The 24,084-nt window shown below is 48.9% G+C and overlaps 1 protein-coding gene across 1 annotated transcript in view; it reads right to left on the reverse strand.

Annotated features, from left to right (window-relative positions):
* LOC118260520 (scavenger receptor cysteine-rich type 1 protein M130-like) overlaps positions 1-24,084 on the reverse strand; it is a 180,515-nt gene that overhangs the window by 60,780 nt on the left and 95,651 nt on the right. The window lies entirely within an intron of this gene.

Genomic DNA, 24,084 nt, shown 5'->3' on the forward strand with positions numbered 1-24,084 from the left:
CCTGGCCACCCCTGCCTGCACCCCCACCTGCACAGCCTGCAGCCAGCCCTGTGAGAAGGAACCCTCATGTCTTGTCCCTCTTCTGTTTATGGAAGAGAATCTCTGCTTTGGACCTCGCTGTTCCCCTCTTATCCAAAGAAATTCTGAGAGTCCTTCTGAAAGCTCCCAGAGGCTGCGGGATTTGCCAGCAAATCTGGAGATGGCACCAGGAACAACAGCTGTATTGCCCTGCAGCCAGAGACTTACCCTGTTCAGGGCTGGGAAGATTTCTTCAACACTGAGCTCTCAGCAGCCCCCCTCCACACTGCCTTTAACATCTCCCTCCCTTCTCTCAGCTGCCCTTGTCCTCTGCAGGCAGTGCCCCCAGCCCTGCTGCGCTGTGCAGAGGAGCTGCTCGTGGGCAGAGCTGTCTCTCTGCAGCGCTGCCCGCTTGCCAGGAGCTCCCCTTGGGCCCAGGAGCCCGGCCCAGCTCAGCAGCAGGGGGAGTTCTTGACAAGTCCCTGGGCCTCCCGGGGAACCAGCTTTGAAACAGACTGAAGCAATCACTGTTTCTTCTTCTCTCAGCTGGGGATGGACACTTGCTTGCAGTGCTCTCTTTTTGCCTAATTCAAAAGAAGAGTTTGGCGTGATAATTATCTTTTCTTGTCCCATTGTGAGACTGGATACCCACAAAGTGACAGGCAGGCTGCATCCCATCTCTTCCAAGCACTTGTTGATATGCAGGGGGAGGAAACATTTTCACAGAAATTGAAATCCCTCTGTCTACACAAGCTACACAACCAATTTGGGGCCTGCAGTATCATAGAACTATAGAATGGCATGAGTTGGAGGGGACCTTAAAGACCATTTTGTTCCAGCCCCACTGCCATGGTCAGAGGCACCTTCCACAAAACCAGGTTGCTCAAGGTCCCATCCTCCCTGGCCTTGAACACTACTAGGGAGCGGGGTACTACTTCTCCGAAGAACCTTTCCCCATGCCTCACCAATCTCATAGTGAAGATTTCCTTCTTTAGATTTCATGTTAATTTTCTCCATTATATTTTAAAAAGGTTGCACCTTGGAAGGGTATGGGATCTCCTGCAGATGGCAGCAGCGGAGACACTGCCACTGACCTCCAATTCTCCATTTGCTGCCTTGGGGCCAGCCCAGCCTGGGCTGCTCTGCTGGGCTGGGCTGGGCTGAGCTGGGCTTGGCTGGGCTGGGCTGGGCTGGGCTGGGTGGAGGAGAGGGAGGTGTGGAGAACTGGGGAGGGTCTGGGCTCGGCTGGCCTCCTGGGAGAGACAGGGAGGACTGTCAGAGCAGGGGCTGGACTGGGCCCTTGTTCTCTAAAGGCTGCATGAGGAAACATGAGTCTGGACATGTGGGAGGCCTTCTTAAGCATGAGCTGGTTGGCAGGCAGGGTACCTGAGGGATTGTGCAGGGCGTCCCCGGCACCCGGTGCTCCTGGGGGGGCTGGGAAAAGGCCTCCTGAGCAAAACAGCTCCCTGTAGCCCTGTGCTGGCTGTGAGGTCACTTCTGTCCCAGCCCCTGGCTGGCCAACAGCAGGGAGGCAGAGCCTCTGAGGTCATAAAGGCCATCAGAAAGCTGCCCCCAACAGGGTGACACATTTGGAGAGGTCATGTGAAAGCCGGAAGAATAAGGCTGGTATATCTGGGGCAGAGAAGAGTGGCCTGGCTAACAGAAAGGAAAGATTTTGAAGAGGTGAGAGGGGTTCATGTAAGGCTGCTGCTACTGCAACACTCACTGGGAAAGTATTCATGTTAGGCCCTGGCAATATTTCTCTTAGCTCTTGCTAATCCCTAGTCCTTAATCCCTGACATTAAATTGCCAGCCTTAACACCAGTCCTCATTCTTTAAGAAAGCAGATTATAAAACCCCAACCAAAAATATAGCCTGTACCCTAAATAATGGGTGGGTGCTCAAAACAGAGCACTGAAGCCTCCCTCTAAGACTGCCCAATCCCTAAAGCTGGAAGACAAGATCTAATCCCTAAACCCTAAGCACTTAATCCTCAAATCCCTCATTCCTGCACTCTTATCGTGTAACTGAAGTGTTTTGCCCCATGAGGCTGGGAAGGGCCGGAGAGGACCTGGAGCAGTCACTAGGTCTTGGAAGAGGCAGGTGAGGTGACATGGATCTAGTCAGGTCATAAGGCTCAAGGAGGAGATGGGTGGGGATGCTCTGCTGAGGTCAGCTGTGCCTCAGGATCTCAGGAGGCAGCAAGAGGCCTGTGGCTGTGCAGGTGGGTGTCAGGGCACTTCTGCCTGAGGACCTGACAGGCCGCCTTCAGGCCCATAGCTGGTGTATGAGGGTGTCATTTTAGCTGTCATAAGGAACTGAGGAGCCACTGAAATGCAGCTAGTGTAAATCTTTATTTCAAGGTCAGTCCTGCTCTAGTACCTAACAGAGCTTTCAGATAGCTGTCTCCTGTCCATCAGAGAAGCTGAAAGGTCATCTGGAGATCCATGGCCTTGGAGGATGACAATGACCTTGCTTTTATTTGTTAGGTGCTGGGCCGCAAGGAGGGTGCCAGTTTTGGATGTTCTTATAGGGTGTCAACTGTGCCTTAGAAACTCTGAATCCAGCAGGAAGCAATTGGCTTTGGTGGGGAGATGAGTATGAGAAAGCTTAATAATCAATGAAATGCACTGCTCATTTGTATGCTAGCTCTAGGTTGTTTCTTATGAGGTTCACCTTCCACAAGGGATGGTCTTATCAACATATTTTTCAGTCAGTAGGCATGAAAGATTTTGTAAAAAAAATAGCTCAGGAGTTGCCTAAAGACAGCATTAGAATACATGAAGGAGGTAAAAGCTATGAATTCCTTGAGGCTTAAAGCAGCAGCTAGATCACAGCATGATAGAGTCATAGAATCTTAGAATCAAAGAATGATACAATCTAGGAACGGTTTAGGCTGGAACAGGACTCTAGGATCATCTAGTCCAATGCCCCTGACATGGATGACCAGGGACATCTCTCACTACATCAGGTTGCTGAGAGGCCCTTATATCCCAAATTTCAACACTTCCAGAGATGGGGCATCCACAACTTCTCTGGGAAACCTGTTCCAGTGCCTCAATACTCTCGTCCTAAGATCTTTCTTCCTTATAGCAAATATAAATCTACACCCCTTCAGTTCAAAATCATGACCACTTGTCGTGTCACTACAGGCCCTGATGAAAAGGTAAAAAAAAAAAAAAAAAAAGCCTTTCTCGTAAGCTCCCTTGAAATACTTTAAGGAATCAATGAAGTCTCTCTGAAGCCTTCTAATCTTCAGGCTGAACCACCACAACACTCTCAGCCTTTGTTTGTAGGAGAGCTATTTCTTCTCTCTGATCATTGCCCTCCACTGTAGCCACTCTAAAAGGTCTATGCCTTTCTTGCACTGGGGGCCCCAGAACTGGATGCAGTACTGCAGGTGGGGTCTCACAAGAGCAGAGCTGAGGGGGGAATCACCTGCCTCGACCTGCTGTTGTCTCTTCTTTTCATGCAGCCCAGGATATGGTTGGTTTTCTGGGCTGCAAGCGCACCCTGCCAGCTCATATCCAAATCTTCAAACACCACTACTCCCATGTCCTTCTCAGCAATGCTGCTCTCAATCCATTCATCCCCCAATCCATAAGGATAGTTGGTATTTCCCTGACCATTCGTTCACCATTCATGCAGCACCTTGCACTGCTCCTTGTTGAACTTCAGGAGGTTGACATGGGTCCACCTCTCAAGTCTCTCCAGGTCCCTCTGGATGGCATCCCCTCCCACTGGTATACCAACTGCACCACTCAGCTTGGTGTCATCAGCAAACTAGCTTAGGGTGTACTTACACTTACTCTCCATTTTATTAATGCAGATATTAATAGCATAGTTCCCAGCCCGGATCCCTGAGGGACCCCACTCCTTACTGATTTCCACTTGGAACATAAGCCATTGACTACAACTAGTTGGACATGGCCACCTAAAGAATTCTTTTGTCTATCTAACAGTCAATCCATCAAACCCATATTCCTCCAGTTTAGTGTCAGGGATGTTGCAGGGGACCATATCAAAGGCCTTACAGAAGTTCAGGTAGACAACATTAGTAGCTCTTCCCTTGTGTGTTGAGGAGTATCAAAGAACAGAACATAAAAAAGGAATCCTTTATGTTTATAAAACGTAAAAGTTTGTACTTATATCTCTATATATCGCATGCTATCATGCAAAGGCCTCTAAGGAATATGTATAACATATTTCTCTATATTTCTAGTATATTGAAGACTATCATACACCTTTGGTGTAACATATCAAATAACATTCTCACATTTAAGGAATAAATTGGAACCATGAATGAGTACCTTAATCAAAGCAATTAACTGAAATTCCAGAGGTGATAAACTAAAGCTTGTAATCGTTTCCGTACCCCAGGTCTCTGAGGTTTCCTTACAAAGAACCTGGTCTGCTCAGTGCCAGCTGGCCGCATCCTTCCTCAACACAGAGGAGAGGAGAACTGAAACACAGGGCAGTTTTAGCCCACCAGAGATCACAATTATAGGACTGTCTGCTTCCCAAGTTCCAGCAAACACAACCTATGCAGATCTTTGCTGCATAAAATCTTTGACTGATGGGGATACTTCTCCAAAGGTTTCTGGAGAGTCAAATTTTTTCTGAGGCCTCTAGCTCATCAGCTGACGTTCTCTCCAGATGAGACAGTCATGTGGGAGGCAAGAAGAAGAAAGGAGCTTCTCTCCATCCTCACCATAGACATGGCCCAGGTACAACATGTACAACGAAGTTTTCAGAGAACTGAGCTGATGCAGCCCACCAGGGGTCCTTGGCAAAACAGTGATGTGGGAAGGGTGAACTCCAGCTGGAGGAGAGTTAACATGTGGATGAGAGTCTGTGAATAAAAATAGATGGGTTAGCCTGAACATTGGTTTCTGGGGCCGTTTCTGATACTTCTGGGTATCTGAAACCTCTGCATGGATCAGAAGAGCATGACATAGGCTTTCAAGGTGACAGTACTCCCTTGGCAGTGGCTTCAGAAGGTAGTAAAGACATGGACTGGGACAGCTGCTGTGCACTGATTTCCAGGGTGCAGACAAAAGAGTGCTCCTCTTCCTTGAACATCAACTGCAGAATGAGGAGTCCATGTATCGGGCTTGGACATGGACCCCATGCAACTACATTTCAGTGTGAGGCTCCCAAGATAGACTGGGACGCATATCTCTAGTCCTTAGCAGCACCAGCACAAACAACTGTGTCCACTGGGTTGCCCTCTTCTGCATTTCAGCTAGGGCAGAGGCAAAAGAAATGCTTCTCCTGCAGTGGGAGTCCAACAGTGCTGGGAAGAATCATGGACACTTGCTGTCCTTGGCTACCAGAAGAAGCCCCTGTGCATCTCTCATGCTGGAAAGAGGAATCCTGTCTGGAAGGACATGTGGATTTCTCTGCTCCTTTCAGCTTCCAACAAAACAGGCTCCTCTGTCTCAGAAGAGCTGAGGCTTTCTACCTCCCAGCTCCAGCTGTGCTCCTCTGGCTGCATCTCAAGTCTTCTTCTCTCCTTGCCTTACATCTCTTTGGACTGAGACAGGGGCACCCACTGCCTTGCTCCAGACCCATCATCCCTGGAGGATCAAGCTTTCTACTTCAGCCCTCCTTTCCCACTAGAAAGATTTTACCCAGTACACCTGGTCTGTCTGGACCCAGTAGATTTGGAATTCATTTGGATGGAGTCCTCCTCCAAGCTCAGGAACGATGCATCCCAGAAAAGAGGAAGTCAGGAAAAAATGACAGGTGATCTGCGTAGATGATCAAGGAGAAGCTGGACAAACTCAAACACAAAAAAGAAGGTGGAGTGTGTTTACATGGCAAGGTTTTGTTAGTGGGGGCCTTCAGGGGTTGCTTCTGTGAGAAGAATCCAGAAGCTGTCCCATGTTAGACATGGGGCCTGCCACTGGCCAGAGCTGAGCCAATAAGCGATGTTGTCTGTGCCTCTCTGAGAAAATATTTAAGAAAAGAGAAAAGGGGAAAAAAAAATGCTGCTACACAGCAGCCTGGGGAGAGAGGAGTGATAAATAGCCTTGCAGAGGCCAAGGTCAGCAAAGATGGAGGGAGAGGAAGTGCTCCAGGTTCCAGAGCAGAAGTTCTCTTGCAGGAGAGCTATTTCGTCTCTGTGATCATTGCCCTCCACTGTAGCCATTCTAACAGGTCTATGCCTTTCTTGCACTGGGGACCCCAGAACTGGATGCAGTACTGCAGGTGGGGTCTCTCAAGAGCAGAAGAGAGGGGGAATCACCTGCTTCAGCCTGCTGGACTTTCTTCTTTTCATGCAGCCAAGGATATGACCAGTTTTCTGGGCTGCTAGCACACCCTGACAGATCATATTCAAGTCTTCTAACAATAACACATCCAAATCCTTCTCTACAGGAATCCATTCATCCACTCATCCCCCAATCTATACTGATAATTGGAATTTCCCCGACCTAGGTGCAGCACCTTGCACTTCTTGTTGAACTTCAGGAGGCTGACATGGGTCCACCTCTCAAGTCTCTCCACGTTCTTCTGAATGACATCCCCTCCCACTGGTATACCAACTGCACCACTCAGCTTGGTGTCATCAGCAAACTAGCTTAGGGTGTACTTACACTTACTCTCCATTTTATTAATGCAGATATTAATAGCATAGTTCCCAGCACAGACCCCTGAGAGATCCCACTCCTTACCGATTTTCACTTGGACCATAAGCCATTGACTACAGCTCTTTGGATGTTTCCATCTTTTGCCCAACTAACAGTCAATATATCAAACCCATATTCCTCCACTGTAGAGGTAGGAATGTTTCAGGAGACTGTGTCAAAGGCTTTACAGAAGTCCAGGTAGATGTCATTAGTAGCTCTTCCCTTGTGTGATGAGGAATATCAAAGAATAGAACATAACAAAGGAATTCCTTTACGTGTATAAAAACATATAGGTTTGTAGTTATATATATATAGTGCTATAATGTCAAGACCTCCAAAGAATATGTATAACATACTTCTATATATTTCTAGTATATTGAAAACTATCATATATACTTGGTGTAACATATCAAACAACGTTCTCACATTTAAGGAATAAATTTGCACCATGAATGAGTACCTTAATAAAAACAAATAACTGAAATGAAAATTTGAGGGCTGACTAAATAAAGCTTTTTAAATAACACCCCCCACGCCCACCAGCCTAATTGCTGACAGGGCAGCAGGAGAAACTGAAATGTCCTTGACTTAGTATAAACACTGCTGATCAGTAACCAAAAGACTCTTGTGTTATTTTCATCAAAAATCCAAAATGCAGACTCATGCGAGATTCTACAAAGAAAATTAACTCTATGTCACCCCAATTCAGGACACCAGAGTGAGTTGGCAATTAAGAAACAGCCTACTTGTTCTCCAAGTAAAGCACATATGATTTGGAGTAAATGGGGCTGAACCGTGCAGCTACAGACTTCAGTGGAGAAAGCTCAGAGTTCTACCTGACAGCTGAAAGAGCTGGGTGGGTGAAGAGAGAAATGGTGGGCCTGGGGGACAGGGATGAAGACAGCCCAGAGAGGCATGGGAGGGAGATGAGCCCCCTTCTAGCATCTGGATTACAAAAAAAAGAAGGAGATCCCTTGGCAGACTCCGCGGAAATCCTTCCCTCAGCAGCAGGAGGGAGATCCTTCCCTGTCCTTGTGTGGGTGTTCTGCCTGAAACCAGGACATTGGAAGGTGATTCCTGGACCTCATAATTTTTTTGATGTGAGGAAAATACCGTCCTGGAAATGAGTTTATTTCCCCAGCCATGGGAGGGAACATTAGTGATTGCTTTAGTCTGTTTCAAAGCTGGTTCCCCTGGAGACCCAGGGACATCTCAAGGGACACAAGACAGGGGAGAGACAGTGAGGCCTTGGGCTGGAGCTGTGCTGCTGACCTGGGCCGGGCTCCTGGGCCCCATGGGAGCTCCTGGCAAGCGGGCAGTGCTGCAGAGAGACAGATCTGCCCAGGAACAGCTCCTCTGCCCAGCGCAGCAGGGCTGGGGGCACTGCCTGCAGGGGACAAGGGCGGCTGAGAGAAGGGAGGGAGATGTTAAAGGCAGTGTGTGGGGGGGGGATGCTGAGAGCTCACTGCGGGAGAAATCTTCCCAGCCCTGAACACGGTAAGTGTCTGTGTGAGGGCAAGGCAGATACAGTATCCTAGAGGGTTCTCCTACAGCTGCCACTTCCCATGGCTGGTATGACATGTCACAGGGGCTGTGCTGGCTTCTCTAGCATGGAGGATGAGGATGTTTGCTGGATCAATGAGTACTTGCCAAAACTATCAGAAGAACAGGACATGAGAGTTTCTAATCACAGGGCTCGCTGCAGGCTGTGCAGGTGGGGTGCAGGCAGGGATGCCCAGGGCTGTGGTGCAGAGCAGGGTCCCTGCTGTGCCCCAGGGGCACAGCACTCAGCCTGCCCAGGGAACTGCCCAGGGTACTGCGGGGAGAAACTGCGGGTGGAAGGAGGCCCCACAGAAGAGCAGGGCAGGGGAAGGCAGAATCCTGCTGCTGCTCAGATGCTGCTGCCTGGGGCAGGCTGCTCCCAGCTCCACAGCATCCCTGCGGGAAAGTGAAAGGGAAGACCAATGCCTGTACTAACCGCAGGGAAGGTGCTCTTGAGATTCTCTGCTTTCATTTTCCTGTAGCAAGGAGAGGCAGGGGAATGAAAAACGAGTTGTCAGGTTTGTTTCAGTGAGTGAAGCTCAGAGAACATTACACTGAAATTGATCTGTAGGTCTTTTAGGAACCTCCTAATTTCCCTTTACAGCCCCTAGCCTAGAGACAGCACCAACACCTTCTTGTTTCTCTTGGGATTTTTGGATGTCCTGCTCAGCACCTATGAAAAGAGAAATGTCTCTGGACGGTGGGCAGCTGACATCCATCGTGGAGGCTCTTTACCAAATACTGTAGGGCAGTAGTGACACCTCCAGAGCCCAAAGGGGATCTGCCTCATCCCGGTAGCACTCTTAGGAAGAAAAACACTGAGATCCAGGCAGGAGCACAGGAAGTGGCAGTGTGTCTTGTTGAGGAGGGTTCTGTGAAATATGGTAGAGCTTTTGCTCACAGAAGTCTCTCTAACTCACGTGTCTTTTCCTGCATGGACAGCCAACCATGCCCTGAGGCAGCAAATGTCCAACGGCAGCTTCCCCACAGAGTTCCTCCTCCTGCCATTCGCAGACACACGCAAGCTGCAGCTCCTGCATTTCGGGCTCTTCCTGGGCATCTACCTGGCTGCCCTCCTGGGCAACGGCCTCATCCTCACAGCCGTAGCCTGCGACCACTGCCTCCACACCCCCATATACTTCTTCCTCCTCAACCTTGCCCTCCTCGACCTGGGCACTATTACCACCACTGTTCCCAAAGCCATGGCCAACTCCCTGTGGAACACCAGGGACATTTCCTATGCAGGCTGTGCTACCCAGGTCTTTTTCTTTGCTGTCTTTGTCATAGCAGAGTTTTATATTCTCACCATCATGGCTTATGACCGCTACATTGCCATCTGCAAACCCCTGCACTATGGGAAAACAATGGACAGCAGAACTTCTGTCTACATGGCAGCAGCTGCCTGGGGCAGTACTTTTCTCTATGCTGTGCTGCACACTGCCAATACCTTTTCCCTCCCCCTCTGCTAAGGCAATGCCCTGGACCAGTTCTTCTGTGAAACTCCCCAGATCCTCAAGCTCTCCTGCTCAGATGCCTACCTCAGAGAGATTGGGCTTCTTGTGTTTACTACATGTTCACTTTTTGGGTGTTTCCTTTTCATTTTTCACTCCTATGTGCAGATCTTCAGGGCTGTGCTGAGGATCCCCTTGGAGCAGGGCCGGCACAAAGCCTTTTCCACGTGCCTCCCTCACTTGGCCGTGGTCTCCCTGTTCATCAGCACTGGCAATATTTGCCTATCTGAAACCTCCATCCATGTCCTCTTCCTCCCTGAATCTTTTGCTGGCAGTTCTGTACTCGGTGGTGCCTCCAGCAGTGAACCCCCTCATCTACAACATGAGGAACCAGGAGCTGAAGGATGCACTGTGGAAAGTGATGACTGGGTGATTTCCAGAAGAATGCCTGTCTTCTTCAGCATATCAGACATAATAACTCATTAAACGCCCAGATTTTTTTTTTTTTGTGGTAATGTTTCCCGTAAAGAAATATTGTTGTTTATCCCCTTCCATATCGTTATCTACCTGTCTTGTGTGACTCCGAGACTTGGTGTAAACAAGGTGTACTTAAAGTGTATTTAAGATGTATTTAAATAAAAAGAAGGACTCCACAGTATTCCCTTCTTACTGTCTTTGGCATCCTCGGCAAAATTCAATTACTTCTGGACTTTAGCTTTCCTAAGCTCACAGGAGTCTTCTAAAGAGATCATTGAAGAGGCCAAATACTGCTCTCCTGAAGATCAAGGTTCTGAGCTTGCTATTTCTGAATCATGCTGTTCTCTCACAGAATCAACTCCACCATGGTCACTGCAGGGAACACTGTTGATTCATCCTGAGCTTACCATGAACCATAAACCCCAGATCACTTTCTGCAGGGTTATGATCCATCCACATGTCCTCCGGTCTATACGTACATCCAGAAATGCACTGTTCCAGGTGCAGAATCTGGCAATAGTTCTTGTTTAATTTTATATGGTAGTTGACTGACCAGTGTTCAAATCTATCAAGATGTCTCTGTAAGGCCCTTCTACTGTCAAGGGAGTTGACGGAGCCTGCTAATTTAGTAGATGTAGGGCAGTCCACTCATGTGCCTAAGCTCTCAAACTCCTGTTTTTTCTCTCCACCATTCTTTACTTATCCCTTGATGTATCTGTCAAGGAACAGACCAACCATTTTCAGAGTGTGCCTCTCATCAGTACAGTTAGTAAGTAAACATCAGTTTACTTATCCCTTGACGTATCTGTCAAGGAACAGACCAACCATTTTCAGACTGTGCCTCTCATCAGTACATGTGATTCTTGGAGAGCAGCTTCACCACCAGCAACGGCCCTCAGGGGCTGCAGAGATAGACTGAAAGCAAACCCATTTCTTGCCAGAGCTGCTCGTCCCAGCTCTGTTTCTCATTGTCATTGCAGACAGCAGGCAGAGCTTGGCATAGTCCCACAGCTGAGGTGTGACAGTCCAAAGATGTACCGATGCCCGCAGCCAGGAGCACAGACCAGAACAAGCTGCAGCCTGAGATTTCTGACATCCATGGAGTCACTGCCAAGGCATAGTGGGACAAAACATGCAGCTTGGGATGCTTCAATGGTAGGTATAGACCTCAGGACAGACAGGCTGGAATGATCCAGAGTTAGATTTCCTCACTGAAGCTGCTTGGATATAAGGAGCTCCTCTATGTGACCTGTGAAACATTCTGTGAGCCCTTGTGGGTGCCAATCAGAGGAGGGGTCACTAAGGGTGCTATTATGATGGGAGAAAAAGAACCTGCAGCCAGGGCAAAGAAGTGGACACAGTCATTGTTAAGCACCCCAGAGAAGTATCTTGGTGTATGAGTCTGGGTCTCCCTGAGGGTTTTCTAATGTCCCTGCCATTTTCCAGAAGGGGAACAGAGCTATGTTCAAACAGTCCAGGTAGTTTTTAGAGTGTCTTGGGATAGCTTCTTGGTCCAGCTGCCAGATGGTCCAACAGAGGTAATACAAACCTGGATCTGACATCTGCATGCCAGAAAGAGCTGCTCAGGGATCACAGAATCATAGAAAAAATAAGGTTGCAAAAGACCTTCAAGATCAACTGGTCCAACCATCACCCTACTACTAATGTGGCTGTCATGTCCCTGAAATTGTTGGGTCACAGATCCCAAGGGGCATGAGGAAAGAAAATAGAAGACAGCTGTGGTGGTTTTACTCAGGTGGGCAGCCAAGTTCCACCATGGCCACTCTCTCACTCCCCCTCCTCGAAGAGGAAGGGGGAAAAAATATGACACAAAGAGCTTAAGGTTTGAGATAAGGATGACTTAATCAAAGGGAAAAGGGAGATTAAAAAAAAAAAAAAAGCCATGTGGAGGCACAGAGAGAGAGGAAAAAAAAAGTTACTCTCTACTTCCCATCAATGAGCGATGTTTGGCCACATCCTGGGAAGCAGGGCCTCAACATGCGTAACGGTTGTTCAGGAGGACATGCCCTTCCACCATGAGAGCCCCCCCCTTTTATTGCTGAGTGTGACATCATGTGGTATGGAATATCCCTTTAGGTCAGCTTAGGTCAGCTGCCCTGGTGATGTCCCCTCCCGATCACTTCCCCCCCCCCCCCAGCCTGCTGGCTCTTGGGGGGCTTGGAGGGAGTCCTGATGCGGTGTCAGTATTGTGTAGCAATAGACACAACACTGGAGTGATACCAGTGCTGTTCTAGCTACGAGTGAAGAGCACAGCACTGCATGGGCTGCTGCAGGGAAAGTTAACTCTGTCCCAGACAGACCCAGCACACAAATGTTTTACCAATTTTCAGGAAGGGCAAGAAAGAAGACCCTGGCAACTCCAGGCCTGTCAATCTCACATCAGTGCCTGGTAAAATTATGGAGAAGATTATCCTTGAAGTTATTGAAGCGCAGCTGGGGGACAATGCAGTCATTGGTCCTAGCCAACATGGATTCATGAGGGGTAGGTCCTGTTTGACTAACTTGATTTCCTTTTATTATAAGACCACCTATCTAGTCGATCAGCATAAACCAGCCTATGTGATCTTCTTGGATTTCAGTAAAGCTTTTGACACAGTTTCCCATAGGATCCTACTGGACAAAATGTCCAGCATACAACTAAACAAAAACATCACACAATGGGTGAATAATTGGCTGACGGGTAGGGCTCAAAGGGTTATGGTAAATGGGTCTGCATCAGGAGACCAGTCACTAGTCTGTGGCCGGTCACTAGTGGGGGTCCCCCAAGGCTCCATTTTAGTGCCAGTTCTCTTCAGTGTTTTTATAAATGATCTGGATGTAGGACTAGAAGGTGTTTTGAGTAAATTTGCTGATGATACTAAACTTGGAGGAGTTGTTGACTCCATTGAGGGTAGAAAGGCCTTGCAGAGAGATCTGGACAGATTGGAGAGCTGGGCGATCACCAACCGCATGAAGTTTAACAAGAGCAAATGCCGGCTCCTGCACCTGGGACGGGGCAACCCTGGCTATACGTACAGACTGGGCGATGAGACACTGGACAGCAGCCCTGCAGAGAGGGATCTGAGGGTTTTCGTTGATAGCAAGCTGAACATGAGCCAGCAGTGTGCCCTGGCAGCCAAGAGGGCCAACCGTATCCTGGGGTACATCAAGAACGTCATTGCTATTTGGTTGAGGGAAGTGATTGTCCCGCTCTACTCTGTGATGGTGCAGCCTCCCCTCGAGTACTGTGTGCAGTTCTGGGCACCACAGTACAAAAAGGATGTGAAACTCTTGGAGAGTGTCCAGAGGACGACGAAGATGGTGAAGGGTGTAGAGGGTAAGACGTATGAGGAGAGGCTGAGGTCACTTGGCCTTTTCAGCCTGGAGAAGAGGAGGCTGAGAGGAGACCTCATCGCGATCTACTTCTTCCTCACGAGAGGGAGTGGAGGGTCACGTGCCGATCTATTCTCTCTGGTGAACAGTGATAGGACCCGAGGGAATGCAGTCAAGCTGCGATAGGGGAGGTTCAGGTTGTATATTAGGTAGAGGTTCTTCACCAAGACGGTTATCATGCACTGGAACAGGCTCCCCAGGATGTGGTCATGGCACCAAGCCTGTCAGAATTTAAGAAGCGTTTGGACTGTGCACTTAGTCACATGGTCTGAATTTTTGGGTAGACCTGTGTGGAGCCAGGAGCTGGGCTCGATGATCCTTATGGGTTCCTTCCAACTTGGGATATTCTATGGTTCTATGATTCAATGATCATCTTCTCTGAGCAGTGATAGCTTTACAGGTAGATCAGGTTAGTCAGTGCTCTCTGAGCCCATGACCCAGTGCTGATCCACTGTCTTGGTGGCTGTTCCCCCATTACGGACACCGATGCCAGCAGAAGGATGGAACTGGTCAAATTTCAAAGATCAGCTCCCCTTGGGCAGTGGGGAATGGCCATCCCCGTGTTCCGCACATGTGGTCCCCAAGCTGGTGCTGCTGCTTTGCAGAGCAAATGGGCTGCAGTGCTGTGGGGTGAATCTGCATGGCCATGCTGGTCAGGGTGGGAAGCAGACTCAGACAGGTCCGGATCACTGGGCTTGGACCAGGCAGAGATACTTCACGAAGGGGGAAATGGATCATTCCCCAGCTTCCCTTCCCTCTGCATGCTGGCTGCCACTCTCTTCTCTGAGACTGCAGAGTTGCAGGTTTCCTGTGAATACCTGGCTTTAGTCCTTTCCCTGTGGCTGAGCCCACAGTGGGAGATCTCTCACTTTCGGAGGGGCTGCAGTCTGCTCACACCAGGCTCCGCTGTCCCTGGAAGTTCCGTGAGCTCCGCAGGCAGCTCCAGATTCCCCTCCTGAAGGACATCACCTATGGGTCACATGTGGGAACAGCCCTGGCTGTGTAATGCAGTGACCATTCACTGCCTCTGCTGTCTGCAGACATCCATGGGTAAGTCTTAAATCTAACCCTTGGTCTCTGACAGGTCACAATGCAACAATGAGCCATTCCTTCCTGAACTGAAGGAGGAACAGACCCTTCTGGGGAGTAATTTTTTGGGCCTTTTCTTGGCACTGGTTTGGGAAGGACGACCCAGGCTTCGAGCATAGCACTGGGGTGTTTCCATTTTATACAGAGATGATATGAGAGACTCTTCACTGACTCCATCACAGTGTTAAATGCACATTTATACAGCTTTCATATGGGAGCTAACAGGTTCATTGATTCATAGCACTGGGGGGAATCTAAATATTTATGCAGGGATGCAAGGAGCACAAGCAGTCATAATGACAAGAAAAATATATAGATATATATGTATATATATCTATAGCCTTTTCCATGTGCCTCCCTCACCTGGTCGTGGTCTCCTTGTTTCTTAGTACTGCCACGTTTGCAGTGCATATATATATATCTATATATATATATATATGTATATATATCTATATATATCCAAATATATATAATATTGGGAACAATCAAAACACATGCCTGGAAGCGGATTACTGAGATTCATCTGTGGGGAGTGAAGGGATCTTTATAAGTACTGAAAAACATCCACCAAATCTGTTTCCTATCTGCGTCCTTGAGCTCCTGGTTCCTCGTGCTGTAGATGAGGGGGTTCACTGCTGGAGGCACCACTGAGTACAGGACTGCCAACAAAATGTTGAGGGATGGGGAAGAGATGGAGGAGGGCTTCAGGTAGGCAAACGTGGCAGTACTAAGAAACAAGGAGACCACGACCAGGTGAGGGAGGCACATGGAAAAGGCTATGTGTCGGCCCTGCTGTGAGGGGATCCTCATCACAGCCCTGAAGATCTGCACATAGGAGAGCACAAGGAAAACAAAGCACCCAGATGCTACAGTGACACTGAAAATAAGAAACCCGACTTCTCTGAGGTAGGCATCTGAGCCGGAGAGCTTGAGGATCTGGCAATTTCACAGAAGAACTGGTCCAGGACATTGCCATGGCAGAGGGGGAGGGAAAAGGTATTGGCAGTGTGCAGCACAGCATAGAGAAAAGTACTGCCCCAGGCAGCTGCTGCTGTTTTGGCACAAGTCCTGCTGTCCATTGTTGTCCCATAGTGCAGGGGCTGGCAGATGGCAATGTAGCGGTCATAAGCCATGATGGTGAGAAAATAAAACTCTGTTGTGACAAAGACAACAAAGAAAAAGACCTGGGTAGCACAACCTGCATAGGAAATGGCCCTGGTGTCCCACAGGGAGTTGGCCATGGCTTTGGGAACAGTGGTGGTAATAGTGCGAATGTCAAGGAGGGCGAGGTTGAGGAGGAAGAAGTATATGGGGGTGTGGAGGCAGTGGTCGCAGGCTACGGCGGTGAGGATGAGGCCGTTGCCCAGGAGGGCAGCCAGGTAGATGCCCAGGAAGATCCCGAAGTGCAATAGCTGCAGCTCGCGTGTGTCTGCAAATGGCAGGAGGAGGAACTCAGTGGGGAAGCTGCTGTTGGACATTTTCTGCCTCTGGCCGTGTGCACCTGTCACTAGAAGAAAAGACAATGACAAGGCAGAATTCTCTGAGCAAAACCCCCTGCTTCTCTCACAGAAATCACCATTCCCTGAGCTGAATGAGTCAGCTCATTATCCAACCCACCCAACTGAATGACAGCATGCCTGACAGGTTATATTGGATCTTGGGGACCTTGCTCCCAAGAGGACACGCTCAGGGCAGCGCCCAACAGTCCATGTCAAAACAGAAGCTTACACCCACCTGCACCCCAGACAAAGAGAGTAGGAGAACCACACACAAGTGGGAAGAAAGAATACCACAGTGCTCCAACCAGCTGACAGAGAGAAAGGCAGATGGGCATGCAGGGAAGCCTTCACCTTACCAAGCTTGCACACCATCTATGGAAGTGACACTGCAGGGCAGGTACTCTTAGCCTCATATTCGTGCAGCACAGTGCAGGACACAGGCTCCTCTCCTCTTCTGGAGGTCCAGCTGAGGAGACGGTGGTTCATGCCCTAAAACTCCAGGCACTGAGACTGCCTGAGGTACTGGCTGGCAAAGGAGAGGAGGGGGTTGCTGCAGAGAAGGTGCCTGCACTGCAGGCTTGGCAGGGAGTGCCTGAATCCCTCCTACCCTGGTGTTTTGGACAGCAGTTCCCTCTCCTTCCCTGCCCAGGTCTCTGCTGCCTTGAGCACTCCCTGCTGGCAGATGCTTCCCTGTCCCCACATCTCCTCCCTGCCATTGCTCATAGACCCTGTCCCACCTGCTGTGTGCTCAGCTCTGCCCTTTCCCAAGGCAATTTTCAGGGACATATTCCTGTGTTCAGCGGCTAAGGAGCTGCTCTGACCTGTCCTGAGAGCCCTTCAAGGCAGGAAAGTGAAAGAGCCCCCAGAGAGTGCCTTTCCTTAAGGTAGTATAGGCATTTCTCTTCCCTTTCAAGAATCTCCCCCCAGGATGTCCTGGGGGTGTTGTGGAGCTGTGGCCAGCCTGACCCAGGTATCAGCCTCTGGGCACAAGCAGGACTCTGCCCTACCCTGCCCTTCTTCGAGGGCTACATCTACACATGGCTTCTCCCTACAGTGACCTGGGCAGCTTCCTGGGCAGACTGAGTGCTGAGCCTGGCAGTTGGCAGAGGCCCTGCCCCAGCACACAGCCCCTGGGGCACAGCAGGGACCCTGCTCTGCACCACAGCCCTGGGCACCCCTTCCTGCACCCTGCCTGCACAGCCTGCAGCTGGCCCTGTAATTGAACTTGGCCAAGGATTTCAAAGGCAGTAAGAAGGGCTTCTGAAAGTATATAGGTGGCAGAAGGAAGGCTCAGGAAAATGTAGACCCACTGCTGAATGAGGCCCAATACCAGTTGACACAAGACAGGGAAAAGGTTGAGGTACTGAATTTCTTCTTCACCTCAGTCATTACTGGCAAGACTGACCTTCAGGAACCCCAGGTCACAGAGAATGTAGGAAAGTCTGGAGCATGGGCACTTGGAGGGAGTGGATCAGGTCAGGGCATACGTGACAAAATGGGATATACAAGTCTATGGATTGCCTGACAAATCTGGTGATGCCTGACAAATCTGCTGGCCTTCTACAACAGGGTTACAGCATTGGTGAATAGAGGAAGGACTGACATCATCTACCTGGAACTGTGGAAATCATTTGATGCTGTCCCCCATGATATCCTTGCCTCTAAATTGTAGAGACATGGATTGGACAGGTGGACCACTCAGTGGGTAAGGCAGTGGCTGGATGGTTGCATTCAAAGAGTTGCAGTAAATGGCTCAATGTCCAAGTGGAGATCAGTAATGAGTGGTGTTCCTCACAGGTCAGTATTGGGACCGGCACTGTTTAACATCTTTGTCGGTGACATGGACAGTGGGATCAAATACACCCTCAGCAAGTTTGTTCATGACACCAAGCTGTGTGGAGAAGTCAACATGATGGAGGGAAGGGAAGCCATCCAGAGGGACTTTGACAGACTTGAAAGGTAGGCCTGTGTGAACCTCATGAGGTTCAACAAGGCCAAGTGTAAGGTCCTGAATCTGGGCTGGGGCAATCCCAAACACAAATACAGGCTGGGTGGAGAACAGATTGAAAGCAACCCTGAGGAGAAGGACCTGGGTGTGCTGGTGGATGAGAAGCTCAACATGAGCCAGCAATGTGTGCTTGCAGCACAGATAGCCAACCATATCCTGGGCTGCATCAAAAAAAGCGTGGCCAGCAGGTCAAGGAAGATGATTCTCCCCCTCTGCTCTGCTCTCGTTAAAGCTCACCCGGAGTCCTGCACTCATCTCTGAGGTCCCCGCCACAAGAAGGACATGGAAATATTAGAATGAGTACGGAGGAGGGCAACAAAGATGATTAAGGGGCTCGAGCACCTCTCCTATTGGAGAGGAGAGTTGGGAGGGAGTTGGGGTTTTTCAGCCTGGAGAAGAGAAGACTCCAGGGGGATGATATAGTGGCCCTCCTATACCTAAAGGAGGTCTACAGAAAAGCTGGGGATGGACTGTTTGTCCGGGAGTATAGTGATAAGACAAGGAGTAATGCCTTTAAACTAAAAAAGGGTAGGATTCGGTCAGATAGAAGGAGGAAATGTTTTACTCTGGCAATGGTGAGGTACTGTGTCCTGGTTTCGGCTAGAATAATTTTCCTCCTAGTAGCTGGTATGGTGCTGTGTTTGGGATTTAGGATGAATATAATGTTGGTAACACACTGATGTTTTAATTGTTGCAGAGCAGTGCTTACACTAAGCCAAGGACTTTTCAGCTTCTTGCTCTGTCCTGCCAGTGGACAGGCTGGGGGTGCAGCAGGAGCTGGGAGGTGACAGACCCAGGACAGCTGACCCAAACTGGCCAAAGGGGTACTCTATACCATCTGATATCATGCTGAACAATATATAGGGGTGGCTAGCTGGGGGGGGGAGGTGGGGGGGACTGTCTGCTTGGGGTAGGCTGGGCATCAGTCAGCAGGTGGTGAGTAATTGCTTCTGCACCACTTGTTTTGTGCACATTATTATTCGTAGTGCTATTATCATTATTATTACTATTTTTCTTTCTTTTCTGTCTTAATAAACTGCCTTTATCTCAACTCTCAGGCTTCAATTTTTTTTCGGATTCTCTCCCCCCATCCCAGAGAGGGAGGGGAGAGGGTGAGTGAAGGGCTGTGTGGTGCTTAGCTGCCGGCTGGGTTAAACCACAACACACTGGAACAGGTTGCCCAGAGAAGATGTTTACTCCTCATCCCTGGAAGTGTTCAAGGCCAGGGTAGATGGGGGCTCTGAGTAACCTGATCTAGTGGGAGGTATCCCTACCCATGGCAGGGGGATGACAAGTGGATGATCTTTAACGTCCCTTTCAACCCAAACCATTCTAAGATTCTATGATTCTATGGCACCTGATGGGATTCACCCATGAGAATGGAGAGAGCTGGCTGATGTCCTTGCAAGGCCACTCTTGGTCATCTTGGATCAGTCCTGGTGACTAGCAGAAGTGCCCCAAGACTGGAGGAAAGCAAATGTCCGTCCTTGCTACAAGAATGGCAAGGACGAGAGCCCAGGGAAGTGCAGGCTGTTTAGGCTCCACTCCATCCCTGGGAAGGCGATGGAGCAGCTCATCCTGGAACCCATTTCCAGGCACAGGAAGGACAAGAAAATCATCTGGAGCAGCTGGGACTTCTTCACGTAGGGGAAGTCACACTTGACCAGTTTGGGCATAAAATGCCTCTGATGAAATGACTGGCCTGGCAGATGAGGACAGAGCAGTGGATATCAATCTACTTTGACTTCAGTAGGGTTTTGTGGTGGATTAAACCTGGTAGGCAGCTAAGCACTATATGGCTACTAGCTTGTTTCTCCTACCTAGTGGGGTGGTTTGAAAAGAACAGAAGACTAAAAGTGAAAAAAAATTGTGGGCTGGGATAAAGACAGTTTAATAGCTAGATGTGCACAGAAGCAACAACAACAACAAACCAACCAACCAACCAACAAAAAAGCAGAACTCATTATTCACTACTTGCCATTGACAGGCAGATGTTTAGCCATTTGTAGGGAAGCAGTGCTTCACCACGTGTAACCAGTCATTGCGAAAGCAGATGGCATACTTCCCAACATTCCTCATACCACCAGTAAAAGAAAAATGCACATTTTGTAAGTGTTGCCTAAATAGCTAAATAAATGCCTATCTTTTTATTTATGTCTCAGCTCAGCTCAATAGACACATGCTCTTAGTAGAGCAAGTCCAGGGGAAGGCCACAAAAATGATCGGAGAGCTGGAGCACATCTGCTACAAGGAGAGGCTGGGAGAATTGGGGTTTTTCAGCCTGGAGAAGAGAAGGCTCTGGGGAGAACTTACAGCAAATTTCCAGTAATTAAAGGGGTGTCCTGGTTCCAGCTAGGATAGAATTAATTTTCCTCCTAGTAGCTGGTAGGGTGCTATGTTTTGGATTAAGATGAGAAGAGTGTTGATAACATGCTGATGTTTTAATTGTTGCAGAGCAGTGCTTACACTAAGCCAGGGACTTTTCAGCTTCTTGCTCTGTCCTGCCAGTGGGCAGGCTGGGGGTGCAGAAGGAGCTGGGAGGTGACAGACCCAGGACAGCTGACCCAAACTGGCCAAAGGGGTATTCCATACCATCTGATGTCATGCTGAACAATATATAGGGGTGGCTAGCCGGGGTGGGGGGGCCAGCTGCTCAGGGGATAGGTGTGGCAACGGTCAGTGGGTGGTGAGCAATTGCATTGTGCATCACTTGTTTCGTACTCATTATTAGTGGTAGTACTATTATTATTATTATTATTATTATTATTATTATTATTATTATTACTTTCCTGTCTTAATAAACTGTCTTTATCTCAATTCACAGGCTTCATTTTCCCGTTTCTTTCCCCCATCCCAGAGAGGGAGGGGGGTGGGTGAGCAAACGGCTGTGTGGTGCTTAGCTGCCGGACGGGTTAAACCACAACAAGGGGGTCTACAAGAAAGCTGTGGAGGGGCTCATTACCAGGGAGTGTAATGATAGGACAAGGGGTAATAGCTTTCAAGTAAAAAAGGGTAGATTTAGATCAGATATTAGATATTCACTTACTGCTGAACCATGTCTGCACAGCATCAAGGGTTTCTGTATCTCATCCTGCCCCCCCATGACATGTAGGCTGGGGGTGTGCAAGACATTGTGAAGTTTGCATCCTGGGCTGCATCAAAAGAGGAGTGGCCAGCAGATCGAGGGCGGTGTTTGTCCTCCTCTACTTTACCCTCATGAGGTCCCACCTGGAGTACTGCATGCAGGTTTGGGGACCCCAGCACAAGAAAGATGTGGACCTGTTAGAGCAAGTTCAGGGGACAGCAACGAAGATGATCAGAGGGCTGGAGCTCCTCTCCTATGAAAAAAGGCTGAGAGAGCTGGGGATGTTCATCCTAGAGAAGAGAAGGCTCTGAGGAGACCTCGTTGTGGCCTTTCGGGACTTAAAGGGGTCTTATAAAAAGGATGGAGACGGACTCTTTACTCGAATTGATAATGATAGGACAAGGGGGAATGGTCTTAAACTAACTGAGGATAGATTTAGACTAGACATTAGGAGGAAATTCTTGACTGCATGAATAGTGAGTCACTGGAAGAGGTTGCAGAGAGAAGTTGTGGATCCCCCATCCCTGGAGCTGTTCAAGCCAGACTGGAGAAGGCCCTGGACAACCTGATCTAGCTGGTGGCATGCCTGCTTAAGGCACTGCGGGTTGGAACAAGATGATCTTTTATGTTCCTTTCAACCCAAGCCATTTTATGATTTTATGAATCTTGGATACAGCAAGGACAACTAACTGAAGCACTGAACCCTGCAGTCTACTACACCGCTAACAGAAGTATGCCACACACACCAAGAGGAACCTTCTGTGAAGACAGCCTGAGAGAGCTGGAATTGCCTAGCCTCGAGAAGAGAAGACTCCAGTAGATATTATTGTGGCCTTCCAATACATAAATTAGGCCTAGCCAAGTGTGTAGTGATTAGAAGAGAATAGGTCAATTGGAAGAGACCTTCAAAGGTCATCTAGTCCAACTTCCTGACCTCTTAAGGGTTAAATGAAAGTTAGAGACTATGCATGAGGGTATTGTCCAAATGCCTCTTGAGCACTGACAGATATGGGGCATCAACCAGGTCACTAGGAAGCCTGTTCCAGTGTTTGAACATCCCCACAGTAGAGATAAATTTACTCAAGTCCAGTCTGAACCTCCCCCCGTGCGGCTTTGTAACATTCCCACATGTTCTGTGATCAGTTACAAGACAGAAAGGATCATCATCTCCTTCAACATTTCCCCTGCTCAGGAAGTTGTTGAGAGCAATCAGGTTGCTCCTCAGCCTTCTTTTCTCCAGACTAGACGACCAAAGGGTCCTCAGGCTGTCCTCACAGGACATGTCCTTTTACCAGAATTCCCCCTTTTCCCTTTATTTCCAAATGACAAGATCCCTAATCAGATAACCTCACCACAAGAAGTATTTACTCTCTCTCCCATACTTGCACCAGTCAGTGAGACTGACCATGTTTGGTTCCCTTTGCTGGCTCCTTTATCACTTGTTTTTCACCGTTGTGTCCCTGGATGTGTTGTGGTTTATCCCCAGGAAATAACCAAGCTCCCCACAGCCACTCTCTCCCTCCCCCTCCTTAACAGAACATATGGAGAAAAATAGGAGAGAGATGAGAGACTTTTTATCAGGGAGTGTCATGCTAGGACAACAAGTTTTAAATTAAAAGAGAGTAGATTTAGATAAGATCTAAGGAAGAAATTCTTCACACAAAGGGTGGTGAGACACTGGAACAGATTCCACAGAGAAGTTGTAAATGCCCCCTTCCTGGTAGTGTTCAATGTTAAGGGTGGATGAGAGCTTGAAAAATCCGATCTAGTGGGATTAGCCCCTGCCCATAAAAGGGGGGCTGGAACTACATGGTCTTTAATGTCCTTTCCCACCCAAAGCATTCAATGGTTCTAAGATCCTGGAGGCCTACAATTCATAGAATCATAGAATCATTAAGGTTGGAAAAGACTTCCAAATCATCTGGTCCAACTGTCCCCCAACCACCAATACTACCCTCTAAACAATGTTTCTAAGCACCAAACTTTCCTTAAGCATCCCCATGGATGGTGACTCCACCACCTCCCTGAGCAACCCGTTCCAAAGCCTAATCAAATTGGTCAAATATCAGGGTGGATGGGACCTTGTGCGACCTGGTCTAGTGAAAGCTTCCAACTGCCATGCCAGGGGGGTTGGGACTAGATGGTCTTCAAGGTCCCTTCATACCCAAAGGATTCTATGATACAATGATCCTGCAGGCCAACAATTGCTTGTGTAGCTTATGTAGACAGAGGGATTTCAGTTTCTGTCAAAAAGTTTCTCCCGCTTGATATCAGCAAACATTTGGAAGAGATGGGATGCAGCCTGCCTGTCACTTTGTGGGTGTCCGGTCTCAGAATGAGACAAGAAATGAGTATTCTCAAGCCAAACTCTTCTTTTGAATTAGGGGAAAACACAACACTGGAAATAAGAGTTTATCTCAAGCTGAGAGAAGAAAATCAAGTGATTTCTTCAGCCTGATTCAAAGTCGATTCCCCTGGAGGCCCAGGGACTTGTCAAGAGCTCCCCCTGCTGCTGAGCTGGGCCGGGCTCCTGGGCCCAAGGGGAGCTCCTGGCAAGCGGGCAGCACTGCAGAGAGACAGCTCTGCCCACGAGCAGCTCCTCTGCACAGCGCAGCAGGGCTGGGGGCACTGCCTGCAGGGGACAAGGGCGGCTGGGAGAAGGGAGGTGAGATGTTAAAGGCAGTGTGGAGGGTGGGCTGCTGAGAGCTCAGTGTTGAAGAAATCTTCCCAGCCCTGAACAGGGTAAGTCTTTGGCTGCAGGGCAGTGAAGCTGTTGTTCCTGGTGCCATCTCCAGATTTGCTGGCAAATCCTGCAGACTGTGGGATATTTCAGGGCAAACTTAGCATTTCTTTAGATAAGAGGAGAATGACAAGCTCCAGAGCAGGGATT

Source organism: Cygnus atratus, unplaced genomic scaffold (genome assembly GCF_013377495.2).
Source record: "Cygnus atratus isolate AKBS03 ecotype Queensland, Australia unplaced genomic scaffold, CAtr_DNAZoo_HiC_assembly HiC_scaffold_34, whole genome shotgun sequence".
Classification (NCBI taxonomy): domain Eukaryota; kingdom Metazoa; phylum Chordata; class Aves; order Anseriformes; family Anatidae; genus Cygnus; species Cygnus atratus.